The sequence below is a fragment of the Melozone crissalis genome, unplaced genomic scaffold (assembly GCF_028551555.1).
Source record: "Melozone crissalis strain CALT ecotype California unplaced genomic scaffold, PUWL_Pcris_2 ptg000073l_1, whole genome shotgun sequence".
NCBI classification, from domain to species: domain Eukaryota; kingdom Metazoa; phylum Chordata; class Aves; order Passeriformes; family Passerellidae; genus Melozone; species Melozone crissalis.
This window is the reverse complement of record NW_026535850.1, coordinates 5,567,868-5,584,933: the sequence shown is the minus strand read 5'-3', so window position 1 is coordinate 5,584,933 and position 17,066 is coordinate 5,567,868. Positions and strand designations below refer to the sequence as shown.

The 17,066-nt window shown below is 50.1% G+C and overlaps 1 pseudogene; it reads left to right on the top strand.

Annotated features, from left to right (window-relative positions):
- The first annotated feature begins 3,257 nt into the window (after positions 1 to 3,257).
- On the top strand, positions 3,258 to 11,764 carry LOC128946048 (protein ecdysoneless homolog; annotated as a pseudogene).
- The last annotated feature ends 5,302 nt before the right edge of the window (positions 11,765 to 17,066 follow it).

Here is a 17,066-nt window from a genome sequence, read left to right as displayed (position 1 = left end):
GGATCGGCGGCTCCCCCGCCGCGCCCCGGCGCTCCCCGCTGCCTTCTCCGGGATCGGTTCCTTCACCGTTCCGGCGCCTCCCGTCGCTGCCAGCCCGGATTCGGGATCAGAACCCGAGTCCCTTTGGCCCGGTGAGCGCAGTGCAAACCCCCTGCGGTGGCGGCAGGCGCGGGGCTGCCCCGCCTCACCCCGAGCCCCGTGCGGGTCCAAGCTCAGCTTTCCCCGCTCGGCTTTGCCCTCGCTGCCGCCGGGGCTTTCCCCGCTCCCGGGGCTCGGCTTTGCCCAGCGGCTCCGCTTGGGCCCGGCCGAACTCACTGCCCCCCGTGGTTCCCCAACCCTGCGGCGGGGCGAACCCCCGGCATTTGCCGAAGGGCTCTGAGTGCCCCTGGCTACTGAAGCCTCACGCTCCGTGTCCTAGAATGCCGTAAACATGTGCTGAAATGCTTATTTGAAGTTAATCTTGTGTTTTTCGTGAACTCTGATTTCTCTGAGAATTGTTACTGGAGAGATTCAAAGGGGTAAATCCAGTCCCTCGTTATTATTATTACGTGCAGCATAACACAATCTAATTTCTTTAACACAAATGCTGATAACTTTTAGCATATGCTATTACACTGAATACAATCTCGAGAAGCTCCCAGTTTGTTCCACACGTAGCCAAATTTTATATTGTTGTTTCTTTTGGTAGAATTGCACTTTAAATGCTTTTAGTAAATTTTTGGTTCCTTAAAAATTGCAGTTACCATGAGTTTTTCTCAATGTTAAATTACATAGGGTCAAGGTATTTGACTTTTGTAATCCCTCCAGTAAATGCATCAGGGTGTTATTTCAAACATGCTTGGTCCACATTTTCATTGTCTTTTGGTATTAATACCATCAGAATAAGTTACATTTTGTAGTACCTCGAACTTTGAAGGATATTGATTGTTCCTTCAGTTCTGTTCTATCTGAATATGATTTTAGTGTTGCTAAGATTAAGCAAAGTTAGATCTGAGTGATGTTATGTTTTATTACTCTGTTGAGTTAATTTTGTTAATAGTCATTTATGTCGAGGTGGATTTCTGTCAGGGTTGAGTGTTGCTGAGTTTAGACGAGGTCAAGTTTCAACCTTCTTCACTTTAAGCCATTTCATGTTCTATTCCAGTTTTATTAAAATCATTTTTTATTGAGTATTAAAGATGTTAACTTTAAGTTGTCTTAAGTGTACCTCTAAGTCTACTGAGATGACATTGAATTCCACTGCAAGTGATTACAAGTCCTAACTTAATTTCGATAAATATGTTTGTTTACATTGCAAGATGTGGTTATTTCCTTCTAGAGATAAGACAGATCCCACTGAAACAGCTGTGATGAAACACTGATAAACACCTGCCTTTGGATAGAAGAAGATACAGTTTGTTGGACCCTTGATCCTCTCACAGATTGCACAGGTGTCAGTGCTGCACTGCCTGACAGGATCATTGATTGTGATCTCTTCTGGTTCATCTTCCACAGATAACACAGGAGAGTGGGTGGTTGTTCCACATTGTGGCTGTTATCCATTGTAAGCTGTTCAGTGTTTCATTGCTATGGATACAGGAATGCTGGAAGAATATTGTCTCCAATTCCTGAGACAATCACTGCTGATATATTTGTTCCATCATGTGAATTCCCTCATTTTTATAACAGGCATTATTCATAGGACATCATTGTGGAGAGTTTTGTCAAAGAGTGGCTTGAGGAGAGAGGACACAGCCAAATTGATTTGGTAGAGATGTCCTAAGTAGGGCAGAGGCCTTTTTGCAGGCAGGGTGTCTGTTGAGAAAGTAGCAGGCTAAAGAATGGAAAAGTACAAGACAGTGCTTAATTCCAAATCTTTCACCTGCAAAGATAACGTCTCCTTGGGCCTAGCAGAGGATGATAAAGAAATGGACAGCGAGGTGTGAGAAGTAGAGAACGTAGGCCCAAAGGAATGTGGATGAGTTAATGGTATAGTTTAACCAATAGATTGCTTGGCTTATAGAATATTCATGAGCTTATTATTTGCTGTATAAGTGTTTGATGCTTTCTTTAATAAACTGGACCTGTGATGAACCATCTGGTGTCCTGGTCTCCTTCCTACGACACATCATTACCTTATTTATAGCTGGCTTTTCATGAACTTTGACGTATCTTTGACATGGTGTCACTTTGGGATCTCTCTGTTTTGTTCTGCAGCTGCAGATGCATCTCTTTGAACAGGCTGTCTGCAGCTGTTCCCTGCACTGCCTACTCAGCCTTTAGTCCCTTCTCCTGTTCCAGCAGGGTTGCTGTGCCTTGACCCTGGGCTGTCTCATGATTTTCCTGTGTTTCCAGAGTTCCAGGATGAGATCTCTGGGCTCTGTCAAAAGCCTCATCTGAGCTGAGGTCCTGTGGTCTTTCCCGACCCTTTTGTGCCACATCCTCATGGGACAGGGCTGTGACCTGCTGAGGGCAAGGCTGCTCCTGCTCTGTTGCAATCACACACAGCCCCAATTATTCTCACAGGAGCACTCCAGCAGTTTGCTTTGTTTGGGGCATCTCACAGCTGGCCTTATTGAGAGATTTGTTTTTAAGGTATGTGGGGGAGACCCTCCCAATGAGGGTCTGGGCTCTGGCCAGGCCCTGGCTCTACATGGTTGGAAAATTGGCAACAAACCCAGATGTTTTCTGCCTCAAAACTATATTCAAGTCTCTTGGCCTTGGCAATTTGACCCTAATACCAACAGGACAGCTAGATCAAAATCAGTTAAACTTAAACCTAAGATGCTGCGAATTGATATACACCTCCCTAAAAGCAGAGATGACGCCGTTATCCCTGTAGATTAATTACATTGAATAAAATTAAATACAACAAGAGTAAACGAGCCGAGTAAGTCAGAACTGACCCAACTCTCGAGTCAGGGGATAAGAGCCGGTTGCAGGGATTTAATCGCGTTCGGTCCCACCGGTGTCGGGCCGGGACCGGTGCTCAGGAATGCCGGGAACCATCTCCCGTCGGGGACAGGGGGTGACCGGGCCGTCACGGGGCCCTGCTCGGTGCTGGGGGCAGCGCGGGCGGCAGGCCCGGGAGCGGGGCCGGGGGATCACGACCGGGACCGCGCTGGGGCTCGGGGCCGCGCCGGGCACCGGGGCAGCGGCAGCCACTCACGGCTGCAGCGGTTTCCGCGCGTATCGCGATATCACCCTCAGCGCCGCCGCCCCGCCGCCGCCATCGCGCCGCTCCTGCCCGGGGGCGGAGCGCTTTGGGCCCCGGCGGGATGGAGGCGCTGCGGCGGCCGGCGCTGCCCGAGGACGCGGTGCGCTCCCGCCTGTTCGCGGCGGCGGCGGGCCCGGGCGGCGAGGCGCTGCTGCGGCGCTGCGTTGAGCTGGCCCTGGTGCGCTTGGCCCCGCTCCTGGCCGCCTGCGTGTGGCAGCGGCAGCCGTTCCGCCTGCGCTACGTGCCGGGCCGCGGTGAGCCGGGAGCGGGCCGGGAGGCGCGGCGGGAGGAGCGCCCGGAGCGGAGGGACTGGGAGGGGCACCCGGCGGCCGGGAACCGGGAGCCAGTGAGGGGGAACCGGCGGCCGGGAACCGGGAGAGTGTGAGGGGGATCCGGGAGCGTGTGAGGGAAAAGCGGGGGGGTAGAAGGGGAAGCCGGCGCCCGGAATCGAGTAGCCTGTGAGGGGGAACCCGGGAGCGTGTTAAGGGAATCAGGCGGCTAGGAACCGGGAGTGTGAGGGGAAACCGGAGGGGTGTGAGGGGAACCCGGCGGCCGGAATCGAGGAGCGTCTGAGAGGGAACCGGGGGGGAGATCGTTTGAAGGGGATCCGGCGGCCGGGAACCGGGAGCTTGTGAGGAGGAGGCGGGAGAGTGTGAAGGACACCTGGCGGCCGAGAACCTGGATCTTTTGAGGAAAATCTGGCGGCAGGGAACCGGCAGCGTGTGAGGGGGAGTTGAGCCCTGTGAGGACGACCCGGTGGCCGGGAACTGAGGGCGTGTGAGGGGAAACCGGGATAGTTTGACGGCAATCTGGCGGCCGGGAACCGGGAGAGTTTGAGGGGCACCCGGCGGTTGAGAACCGGGATCTTTTGAGGAGACTCCGGCAGCCGGGAACAGGCAGTGTGTGAGGACAACTGGGCCGTGTGAGGGGGTCTCGGGGGCCAGAAACCAGGAGCGTGTGAGGGGGACCCGGCGGCTTCCCCGACTCTCGGTGTCACAGCACGGGTTAGCCCGGTGAGGCATCTGGTGCCACCTCCCTGGTGCAGCGGGGCCATCCCCGAGCACAGGACACAAGATTGTGTCAGCAGGGTCTGGGATATCCGCAGTGAGGGAGACTCCGCAGCCCGTGTGGACAATCTGTTGCTGGGCACGGCGTTGCTGAGCCGCCTCTCCTGTCTGTGCCCCGTGCAGGCGAGATCCCGGCGCACTTGGGCGGCACCGCGGTGTTCGGGGATAAGGTGGAGGATGAGTGGTTCATTGTGTAGCTGCTGCGGGAGATGAGCAGGGAGTTCGCGGGGCTGGCAGCCAGGTAAGGTGGGTGCTGCTGAGCTGCTTTAGTGGGAGGGCTGCCAAGGGGCAGTGCCTGTGCTCTGAAGGTCCTGTCTTAGCATTGCCCATCCTTGGAGGTGTTTCCCCATCCCAGACACGTTGGAAGTGTCCAAGGGCAGGTTGGATGGGGCTTGGAGCAGCCTGGGCTAGTGGAAGGTGTGCCTGGCTGTGGCAAGGGTGTTGGAAGGAGGTGTTGATCTTTAAGGTCCCTTCTAACCTAAGCCTTTCTATGAGTTTATGAATATTAAAAAAACCCCAGCAGACATGGATTCAGAAGTGTCCCTGAGGGTAGGGAATGCTCAGGGCTGGAGTGTTGCTGTTTCTGTAAGGACACAGGCTTTGTCTGGTCCAGGTGAAATAATGAGCAGACACCTTCACACGAATATGGATGGCTGCTAATGGAATGAATTAAAATGGACATAATTTATTTGGTCATTAGCAAAAAATTGTTTAATTATTTTCCCCTACTCCAAGATTCTTACAAGGGCTGGAACAGAAGACCAAAATAGATTGCAAGTGAGTACCTGGACTGTCAGGCTCATACTTTCCTTTTGTTTGAGGGAACAGACAGAGTGAGGGAGTTGAGAAAGTTGCATTCAGGGCTTTTCTTAGCATCAGGAACCAGCAGAGGTCGCATGTGATACCTGAAATGCTGCTTTTTAGTTCCTGTGATGTTCTGAAGCAGTTAGGATATCCTGGTTCTCCTAAAGCACTTCTCTAGTTGAAAAGAAACGTGGTTTTTTTGTTGTTAAGGAAACAAGATGTATTTGATGAAACGTGTTGCAGTTCAAATGGGGATTTTCCAGAATATTAAGGATTTTTCCTAATGTATTTAGAATGACAAAGGTTTATATTTACTTGGGGATTTCAGTTTGGAACAAACATTGTATAGCCTGAAAAGCAATTTATCAGAAAAATCTTTCTATGATGTATTTTGAATGCAGTCTCAGGCACTGCCTGTAATATGGGTGCCTCCAAAGCCACTCTGGTGACCTGGAGGGAGTTTGCTGGCTGTCCCCAGCCCAGTCGCGCTGCAGGGAGTGTTTGTTTCTGCTGTGGCTGTTGCAGGTGACTTTCACTCGGTGTTTATATGCACAGCTGGTGCAGCAGCAGTTTGTTCCAGACAGACGCAGTGGATACACCCTGCCCGCCCCAGCTCATCCTCAGTACGGAGCCTGCGAGCTGGGCATGAAGCTGGTAATGATTGCTGGGGCATTTTGGCCTTGGCTCATGCATGCCCAGGGAATGGGTCCTTGTCTGGAGGTTGCCTGCTTGTCCAGAGAAATGTGAGCAAAGTCTGTCACACCTTGAGAACCTCTTGTTGTTGCATCTTTTATCTGCAGGCTCATGGCTTTGAAATGTTGTGCTCCAAGAGCAGTAAAGTGGCTCCTGATGCCAAGAGAAACGTGTTAAGCGGTCCTCTGTGGGAGAGATTCCTCAGGAGCTTGAAGGAGAAGGATTATTTCAAGGTCTGTGAGTATTTCAGAGTCTGTGGCTTTTTAACATTGCAGGGAAAATACATTTTAACCCTTGAACTTGTGTGAGGAGCTTGAATCCTTATCTCTGTGTGAAATGAACTAATGTGTTTAAAGGGGACATGTGCAGCTTGTTTCCCTTTGAAAGTAATTTATTTTGGAAATTAAAAAGGAAAAAGCAAGATGTGGGGATTGATTCATTCATCTAAAGCAAGGGGAGAAATACACTTGAGTGAAGAAAACTCCCATATGTGATTGTGTGAGGTGTGACTGATTTCACTGGTTTACATTTCATTTCCACCCCTCTAGAATTCAATATTCTTCAAGATCCATACATAACACCATCGACCTATCTGGGCCCATGCAAGTGTAATTTTTATGTGTGTGTGGTTTTTGTGACTTCTGGGGGTTTTGGTGAGGTTGTCTGGTTTATTTTTTTTGTTTCTTTTTTTAAGATGCCTTTCACTACTTTTTTGATGTTAATAAATGGGACATAAATTGACTACTTGTTTCAAGGTTATCAAATTGGACAACGCTATTGAGATTCTTAGCTCCATATCCTTTAATAAACTTCAAATACAGGAATGCCCTTTGCAGTATTGAGTTCCAAGTGTAGATGGCCAAGAGGTTTTAGTTGTTTTGGTTCTCTCAGCATTCCTGTGTGACCAACAGTCACCCTTAGAAAGCCTGACTGGGAAGAGGAAGGGGAGGGAGAATTGTTTGGGTTCATGCCTGTGACTTGCATTTAACAGGGAGAAATGGAAGGATCAGCCAAGTACCTGGAACTGTTGCACATGGCAGAAGATCACTTCCAGCAATCTGTTGCAGTGCCAGAAAGGTGAGAGCTACTTGAAATTCATGAGTGTCATATATCCTACAAATCCTGTAAGTGACCTTTGAAATGCTTGTTACAAACACCTGAACCCTTTTCTCCACTGCACATTGAACATGGGAGCTGTGGCCAGGACATACAAGTACTAATTCCTCTGGAATGCTCCACTGGGAGAAGTTCTGGCTTGAGTAACTCTTTTATCTTGGTTATGTGAAATGCTGAGCTCTTCCAAGTGGATTCCAAGTGGTGACTGCAAATCAATTTTTGCTTGGTTGACTGTAGAAAGTGTAGAAAAGTTTCATTGAAAAGCAGTCCCAGTGAATAATGAATACAGGGTAATCTATCTCCTTTGCTCAAGGAGCTGGCTGTGGATTTCTCTGGATGATCAAATCCAAAAAGTAAATCACTGCAAAAATATCTGAGGCTTTGCCAGCCCATAATATCTTGACTGTTATTTTTTTGAGTTTCCAGTCTGTGGTGTTTAGGATCAGGTAATCTTAATATTTACCAAGGCAAATGAAATGTAAAGGAAAAGAGCCATGACCAATGGGCTTTGGAGCCATCAGCTGGGAATTGCAGGGACTGACTGTGTCCTGTTTTGGCCAATGCTCTGTGTAGTGCTCTGGTACTTCCCCCAGACTAATTTCCCTTTTTGATGTGTTTGCACAGAAGGAAAATGGAAGAATTCAAGTGAAAACCTGAATGCAGAGCATGTGATCCCATTGAATCCATTTCAGTAAATTCAATGTTTTTCTTCTAGCTGTGATGAAGTGAGCCCAGGTGATGAAATCCTGACACTACTACAGACAACCCCCATTGATGTGAAGGAATTGGAGAGAGAAGCAGCTTGTCTTCCTGCAGAGGATGGTGAGCTGGATGGGGGAATTATTCCTATTACAGATGATTATTTGTGGGGGTAGAGGGGCAATGCTGACAGCTGTGAAGGGAGAGCCAATCCAGCCTTCCTTAAGACTAAACACTGGGTTGGCTCTCCCAGTTTAGAGTAAGCCTTTCTTCCTCCACTTAGTGGCCCAAGGCTTCTCAGTGACTAGAATGGTCTCTCTTAGTTTGAGCTCTGCAAAGCAGAGTTTTTAAGTAGTGACAAGAAATCTGCACTCAGTTCTTCTCATCCTCTCTCTGGCTTTGCTGTGTGTTACCCAGGACCAGCACAAGAGCTGAGCTGCAGAGCTGAGCTGCAGGATGGTTGCAGTCCTGTCAGTCAGCTGGTTGGGGCCTGTGAGCCAGCAGGCTTGTGCAGAGTAACAGATGTGTGCTGTGTTCTTTCAGATGACAGCTGGCTGGATATTACACCAGGTGCTCTGGATCAGATGCTGAGGGAGACAAGAAATGAGTCCCTTCCTTCCCCAAATGAGGAGGAGCAAAAGTATGACTTGGAAACAGTTGCTGAGAGCATGAAGGCTTTTGTGTCCAAAGTCTCCACGCAGGAAGGAGCAGAAATGCCATGGTAGTAGCCCCTGGAGTGTGGCTCTGGTGTGGAATGTTGCACTGTGCTGCAGCCCTGTGGTTGGTTGTGTGATGCAGAGAATCAGAGTTTGAAGGTGCTGTGCTGAGCAGGGCCTGAAGCAAAGCCAGAGCAGTGAACCTGTACTTGCTTTAAATCAGCTTGGTGCCACTCTGGCACTGGTGCAGGTTCAAGTGCTGCAAGCTGAGCTGGTCTCTGTTCCTCAGTTGGATTTTGTGGTCTTCACAATTTTTCTCCTTTATTCAAAGAATTCTTCCACTGGTTGTTTGATGTCTAATGCACACAGGCTTCAAACTTCTGAGGACTTTTAAATTCAAATGTCCCAACTTTGGTCCTGACTTGAGAGAAATCAGTATGGCTTGTGCCTGTGTCAGGCTTATGCAAGCATAGAAGCTTCATTTCTTTAAAAATAATTTTAGATTTCAGGTCTCCTGATGAATCCCATGTTACCTTTGATGTGGATTCTTTTACAAAAGCCCTGGACAGAATTTTAGGTGAGATTGCTTCTTTCTTTGAAACAAATGCCAGCACTGATTTCTTTGCTGTTGTACTGACACAACATCATGTGCAGGGGCAGACTCAGAGGAGCTGGATTGTGATGATGTGGATGAAGAGGAGGAGTTTGGTTTCTCAGCTGAGGATGATGAGGGAGCTGGATGCTGGGAATGGAAGGCAGGAGCAGAAGGTGTCTCCTGAGGAGCTCGTGGGCAGTCTCAAGGCGTACATGAAGGAGATGGACCGTGAGCTGGCACAGAGCAACGTTGGGAAAAGTTTCAGCAGCCACAAGAGAGGGGTGAGTGTGCCTTGAGCTCTGATTTGCAGCAGTAATTTCCAAGCAGGAAATGTGCTGCAAGTGGCCATTCTGAGTAATGGGATTGGAACCTTCCCACGTGCAAGCAAAGTGTGCTGGACCTGCACCATCATACATTTTTTATAAACTAAAGCTTAACTAAGCTTGGAATTTGCCCATCTTTTCCAAGGCTTAGTTCCATTTCCCTGTTTTTAGTAGTAGGGCAAGAAGCTGCAGCTTCACTTGTAAGGTCCTGTGGTAGTTTTCTCCCATAGGAAGCTGAGCCAGGACTCAGCAACACTTTGTGTCCTTCTCTTGGAATTTAATCTGGGTAATGGACAGTGGTGATTTTCAGCTGGCATGAGCATTTGGTGTCTGAATTCCTGTTTGTCAGGACTCAGGAGTGTACTGGACTTTTTTGGCTGCACAATTGCTGTTTCTTTTCTCCTGTGGTTTGCCCCTTTTTTTTCCCCCTTAAATGTGCTCATGCAATTTGATAAAGCTTTCTTTTTGTACTGTCTGCAGGCAAGTTCTGTTGGAGCAGCCCCATGTGAGAGTGCTGGCCCTGATTGTGGAGCTGAGGCTGCTGAGCTGGCAGCCCTGGCTGTGGACATGAACCTGGTGGCAAAGCTGCTCGAGTCCCACAGTGCCCAGGCTGGCCTGGCAGGACCCAGCTGGAACATTTACAGAGCCTGGGAGTGAATTTACCTGAGAGCACAGAGCTCACTGGCAGCTGAGCAAGGCAGGGAGAGCCTTGGCACAAGACATGGCTGCTGGGGAGATGGAGCACAGACACACAAGCAGGATGTGGGAGAAGAGGCCAAAGGTTTTAATTTGGAGCATTCTGTTCATTTTTGTGTCACTTCAGCAGAGTGAATTTACCTGCAGAAGCTTCTGTTTGCACACTGTCTTGGGTGGAAATGAGATTTTCCCAATGTTAGCACATTTTCAGAAATCTGGGAAATGATGTTGAATGCATGACTCAAATGAGGTTTTGTTTTATTACAACACCTCTCTTCCATTTTTTCATTCAGTGATCCAATTTGCCACATTTCTAAAATGTCCTTTTACCCATTGCTGAGTGGGGTCAATATCTGGGGAGCAGTTCTTGTTCTGAAAATGCTGCTGCCTTCAGGGGCAGGTGGGGAAATACCACATTGCAGGAAGAGTAATTGGACCAAATGTGTAAATATTGGCCAGCAGTATTTTTTAAATTTATTTCAATAAAAACAGAAATACATCTTGATTACTGAATTTTTTGAAGGTATGCATAACTTCCTCAGTGCAGTATCAGTTCTTGGAGTGAAAGTATTTTTGTAATTGTTCATTTTCTGAATGAATTCCATTATTGCTGAATGTTGATATACAGCTACTGCTGGCATGATGGGAGCCCAGGCTGAGCAGTTTGGGGTTTTTTTTCAGTGAAAATGTGGCTGGAAGGCATGCAGCATGTTGCTTTCATCTGGAATGACAAATCTATTTTAAATATGGGAACTTAGGTTTCAACAAGTTAAATTTGATACAAAATACATAAAAATTCTTGATACACAGACACCAACAGGGCAGTCCTGCTGGGTCCAAATCAGCTTCTTAATTTCTCTTTATTTCATTTTCATTCAGCAATGAATGAGTTGTCCTGCACTGATGTTGTGTAATTTCCTTTGTCAGCAGTTCAGGGAGAGCACTGGCAGGTTGGACAGGGATTAGAGATGGACAGCAAGAGCTGGGAAGTGTGAAGAAGGTTCTGCTACATTTCAAGGAATTTGGACTGCTGAGAGGTGAGAGACTCAGACAAATCTGTGGTGGAAAAATGGGGTTAACAGGGGGTTTGTAATTGAGACAAGGCTAATGAGCAGTTAGTGGTGGAAAACAGAGGTACTTGAACCTTGGGAAAGGTTGGTGTTTGACCAGGGAAGCTAATTTACACTGAAAATACATAAAATTCTCTACTGATGAGTAGCTAGATCAAGTTTAGATACTTTGAAACATAATTGAGTTGAAGAACATGATCACACTGAACTGCTGTGTGGCCTGTGCTATAGAAAAGGTCCAAATAGATGGAAGGGCTCTCTTAGTGCATGAGCAGAACTCCTAAGCTGAGGTTCAGAACAAAGCTGCTCTTTTGCAAACACTCCAGCTGCTGTTGCTGCTTGGATAATCTGACTTTTCCATCAGTGGGGCTGGGATTTCTCTGGGGCTCTGCTCATCCCAACTCTTTCCATTTGTTCAGCAGCTTCCCAGGGGAGCCCTGCAAGGCTCTGGGAGTGCTCCCAGGAGAGTTTGCCATGGAAGAAGAAGCATTTCCATGCTGCCTCTTCCACTGCTTTGAGGTAACACACGAGGCATCTCCACTTTTAATTCTGAGAGTGTTTTTAGTGAAGGAAGCCTGATGGAATTAATTAGGGCAGACAAGTGGTGTGTGGTTCCCTTTCAATGGATTTCTGTCCAAGTGTATTCTGGAGTTGTTTAACTGGTTAATTTTCCCTTATAGTCTGTGTTTCAACTGGGGGAATCCCCATTCACCTGCAATGTTGAGGGTATCAATGGAAAGGAACCCTGCCTTGGCCATTATTTCAGGGCTATCAATGGATGGGGAATCCCCATTTTCTTGCTGAAATAGATCACGGAACACCCTTTGTGATGGGATTTTATAGGTTTGAAATGAGATTAAACCTTCAATTTTCATAATCTTTAAATTGACAAGGAATCTCTGTTGTGCCTTTTTTTTAGCATTGAAATGGGTAGAAACCCCCACTGATTCCATTGAGGGATTTATATCGAGGGGCTACAAAGGCTGGAAAAAAAGAGGCACAAAAGGGCAGCAAAAAAAATGGTGGAAAAAAAGTTGGTAGAAAAGGGGTGGGAAAAAAGGTCTCAAAAACAGGTGGCGAAAAAAGGGCAGAAGAAAAAAAAATGGAGGGGAAAAATGGGCAAAAATTGGGGAAAAAAGGCAGCAAAAAACAGGGAAGGAAGGACAGAAAAAAACCAGGGAAAAAGGCAGCTAAAATGGGGGGAAAAGGGCAGCAGGAAAAGGGGGGAAGAGTGAAAAAATGGAGATGGCATAATGGTGTAAAGGTCGTGTTTAAGAAGCAGGAAAGCTCTAGAAAGGTGAGGAGAAAAGGGTGCTTAGCATGAGAGGAAAAAGGATGGAAATATGAGGGGAAAAGAGCAGGAGTCCCAGAGACACCCCCAGAGCTCAGGCCCCCCTCCCCAATCCCACAGACACCCCCAGGTACCCCCAAGAGAGCCCCTGCAAACCCCACAGACACCTGGGCCTGGATTCCTGCAGGAACACTCGGGAACAACCGGGCTCCTTGCAGCGGGATGGAAACAACGGCCAGGGCTGGGAATGTGTGCCCACTGTGCTGCCAGGCTGGGAATCAGCTGGGTGGGGCCGTGCCATGGCAAAGGCTCCTGAACAAGTGCCAGGTCTGTGGGCTGCAGCTGGAGCTGAGAAGCAAAGGGATTAGTCCAGGCAGGAGAACATCCCCTCATGGGGTACTGCTGCAAACTGGGCATGTTTGGAACAGAGCCTCTCCTTCAGCAGCCCAACGCTGCCAGATGGAAATTGCCAAGGGCACGAGGCTGGGCAGTGAAGAGCAGAGCTGCTGTGAAGGTAAAGCTCAGTTCATTCAGAGAGATCACACAGGTCACCTGAGCACTGTTACAGGTAGGAAGCAGAAAATGAGAGATTTCCAGGAAAGCCTTTGTAGTTTGGTGGGGAAAAGGAGTCGTGATGCCCAATGGCTGCAGGGATGGTGATCCAAATGAGTTCTGAGCAGATTTCCTTTATTTTTTCAATTGGAGAGGGTTATTAACCTTAGCTGCTGTTGCAAGGCCAAACAGTTTTGGAATCTCTTCTAGTTTCATCTAGCTGTCCTCCATGCTGCATACTCACAGCAGCCATATTGAATTGTCATATAATGTGTGAATTTGCTTGTGTCCCTATCCCAAATGTCATCCTTCCTGGGTTTTCAGCTTCTTTTTAACATGCTAGTAAATCTTCTGCATCCCTCTGCAGTATTTCCATGGGTAAACCCACTGAAGAGCACAAGCTAAAGGATGCTACCTCCAGCTGAGCACAGGGAGCAGTGGGAAAGGATGTTCTATCAGCATTTTCTGTCCCTGTGCTGATACTGTTGTCCCAGGGAGGGAGCTGGGAAATCCCTATTTCTGCTGCTGTGCTCTTCCTGATGTGTGTCACAGCTGATGCCAACCCCATTTTCCCAGTGTAATGATGATTCTGGATGTCTGAGTGTACCTGCTGGCCTTGGAAATGCCACTGATGGTTATTAAGGAGAAGGCAAGTCCCACCATTTCCGTGTGGGAACGGAAACGTGTGGCCGTCCCTCAGTGCAGCTCTTTTGGTGACAGCGGTCAGTGGCCATTCCTGGTGCAGTTTTGTTATCATTTTTTCTTATACCATTCTATTTTATTCCCTTCAGACTTCCCACCCTTTGCCATTCCTCACTTCTTACCCAGCACTGCCCCAATGGTCCCTGGGTGCAGCTTTTTTAGAGAACAGGGCCCGTCCCAACAGGCGGCTGCTGCAGCCAGGGCAGGGGCAGGGCAAGGCACATCACAGCGCTGGTGGTGCTTGGAGACTGTTGGCTTTTGCAGTTCAGGCAGATCAAATCAATCCCAATTGTAAGAGATTTCCACCATCTGCTACTTCTCCCCTCTTTTCCTGGATGGATTTGACAGCTCTTCCTTTCCTCCCACAGAGCTGGAAAGCAAAATGCCCACCTGTCCCATTTATTTGGCACCACTTTCTCCCTCCTCCTCTCTCTGCCAGCTCCAGGAAAGCCATTTCCCCCACTGGCACCAGCTGCCTCCTGTCCCTCGCTCCCATTTTGCCCACTCTGAACTCCTGGAGCCGCCTGCCCGCGGAGCCGCAGCCGCCGTGGGGCCGGGTAATGGTGCAGGGAATGCTGGCAGGGATTCTTGGGCTAGGCTGGACCAGGCCAGGTGCCCGGGGCCAGGAAAAGCACTCTGAGCCTCTGCTGCTGCCCCTGGGCAGGCAACAGAACACAGCAGGAAAGGCTCGGGGCTCTAAGGAAAGGCAGCCAGAGATCTCTCACACATCATGGGCATTGGAAGCCTGGAGTGGGGCCATTAATTTCCATTGAATGTATTATGAAAGAAATCACAACAAAAGAGTGAGTAGGCTGCCAAATCCTAAAAATGCACCTTCTCCACACTGTTCTCTCCTTCCTGGGCTTCACTTTATCCACAATTCCCTCCCTCTCTCCTCCCCACACAGTGACACAGAGGGATGGGGGTTACAGCCACATCATGTCACTGCATCCCCCTCAGGGAGACAAATCTGTCCTGCTCTGTTGTCATCTTTTCACGGGGGTTCCATACTGTTGTCTCCTTATCGTAGATATTTCACACTTTCTTGGTGTTTTCTCCTGGGCAGCTCCTCAGAGCACTGACTCTTCATTCTTCACAAAGTAGCCAACTGACTCCAGTTCCCTTCCCAACCTGCCAGCCCACTCTTTCATAGCACTCTTCTTCTCATTGGTTACAGCTGTGGCCTGTTAAAATCAGGCCTATTCCTAATATTTGCTAATTGCCCCATCTACAACTCCTTAGGGGTAAGATTACTTTCTGGACCATCTTTATTTTCTTATATTCTATCCCCCTACACTGCTCCAGCCTGGGATTCCTCCCACAGGAGGACAGTCAGATCCTTAGTGACAGTGTCCTGGTTCAGGGCAAATTTGAGCTCCTCTAGGAAAGCAGATTCATTTGGCTCCTCCCTGCAACCAATCTGGGAGAAAATACCTCCTTGGAGAAAAGTGGAAAAAACCTATTTTTTAAACAATAAAACCCCTTGCTGCTCCAAAAGAGATGACAAACTGAGAAAGTCCTCCTCCAGGTTGCAGTTCAGCTCACTGAGTCTCCCATCAGTCCCTCTGGTGCTGGAAATGTTGTGCCCCAGGCCCAGCCCGGCAGGCCCCAGGTGTGAGCTGCTGGTGCTCTTCTGGGTGTTCAGTCCAGAGCAGGTTCAAACAGGTCTGAAAAAAGGGGAAAAGGAAAAAAAACAGAGTCCAGGGAACTTCTTTGCCTCAGCTAGCTCAACTAACTAAAAGCCAAGGAGAGCTCAATCCTGTTGTCTGTCCATCTGCAGATAACACAGTCCAGGAGTAGGAATGTGGAGGAGTGAGAGCAGTGTCTGAAAACAAAATGCGCGCTTCTTCTCTCCCCTCTTCACTCTCTGGAAGATGTCTTAAAGAGGCAAAACTTATTATTCAGCATAAACAGAAGAAGACGATTTGGGCTAAAAGCATCATATAGTCAACTTGGACAGACAGACAGACCATTGCCCACAGTCAGGTGCCTGATGCCAATAGTGGGATTCCTCCTCAGCATGTGTCAGCGGTTCTTCCTCCTCTTCCAAAGACAGTTCACAAGTGCCACATTCAGACCAGTTGGTGATGATTTCCAAGAGGCCAGGAAGATTTGGATTTCCCATTGGAGCTTATTGTGTCATGAGGGCAATGCCCTCACTGCAGGCAGCGTCGGTGGCAGGATGGATTGCAGAGACTTTTCCTTTGCAGCCCCAGCCCAGCGCTGGCACTGGGGATGCAGAGGCACTGAGGTGACCCTGAGAGGAAGTGCAACGCACAGGGCACAGCTGAGGAAGGACAGCGCTGTGCTGGGCTCAGAGGTGAAGCTGGCACTGCCCAGTGTGCAGAAGACACTTTCTGCAGCCCCTGTTAAAGGGAAGCTTGGGCCTTGCTGCAGAGATACGGCCGCTCATTGGAGCAGTTCTCACTCCTCAATCTCTTGTCAGCCAGGTACACGCACTGGGAACTGCCGAGGACAGGAACCCTGCAGGGAGGAGCAGAGGCAGCGCTGGCTGCCAGGGGAAGCCCTTGTGCCCCTGTGCCCCCAGGCCCTGCCCGGCTCCCCGGCACTCACCGGGAGCTGTAGCTGCTGCCGTCCCCCCAGTGCAGGCGCTCGCCCCGTCTGCGCAGCCCGAGCCAGTAACCGAAATTCCCACAGAGGCGGGAGAGCAGATCCTGCCCAGGAGAGAGGAGTGGGAGCTGCCCCGGCCCCTCGGGGGGACACGTGCCCGGGGCTCCCCCCGCACGCCGGGGCTCCTTCCCTGCAAGGCCCCCGGCCCAGGGCTGCAGCCCCGGCCCTGCGAGCACCGAGCCCGGCCCAGGAGCGCCCCCAGGCTGCCCTCAGCCACCCCACAGTGCCCGCAGCCCCTCACTCACCATGGCCTCCTCATCCTTGGCAATGGCCAGGGAGGCCCCGAGCTCGGAGCACCGTTCCTGACCCTGCTCCCACGTGCTGAAATCCCGTGAGAAGTAGTAGCAGACCCCCTTGTACCCAACCCAGCCATGGGGACAGCCCAGAAGAGACGGCAGAGTCGCAGGTGTGACTGGAAGCTGTGGTGCTGCTGCAGGGGGAAGAGGAGAAGGTCTGAGGATTCCCCTGTGCAGGGAGCAGGGAGCCCGCTCTGCCCCGAGGGGCTGGGCCCAGGCTGCTGCCCCTCCGTTACCTGCCAGGACAGCCAAGGCTGCGCCCAAAGCCAGCACCAGCACCAGGAGCAGCAGAATCAGCGCCACTGTGCCCACGGGATGGCACCTGAACCATTCACCTGGAGCAGGAAAGAGCTGCTGGCTGCCAGAAGCAGAGCCGGCCCTGCAATCTGCTCAGCCCATGGCCAGGGAGCAGAGCAGGGAGCCCTGAGCCAGTGTAGCCCTCCCTCAGCTGGCAGCCAGAGAGCCCAGAGCCTGGCCACAGGCAGGGACACAGCTGTGGGGACAGGCAGGCACACAGCTGTGGGCACAGACAGGCACACAGCTGTGGGGACAGGCAGGGACACAGCTGTGGGGACAGGCTGCAGCAGGAGAACTGCACAGCCTTGGGGGCAGCTGGGGCTCTTGGTTCCAGCCACGGATGGGGCCCAGCAGAACACGAGGCCTCTTCCAGCCATGGGGA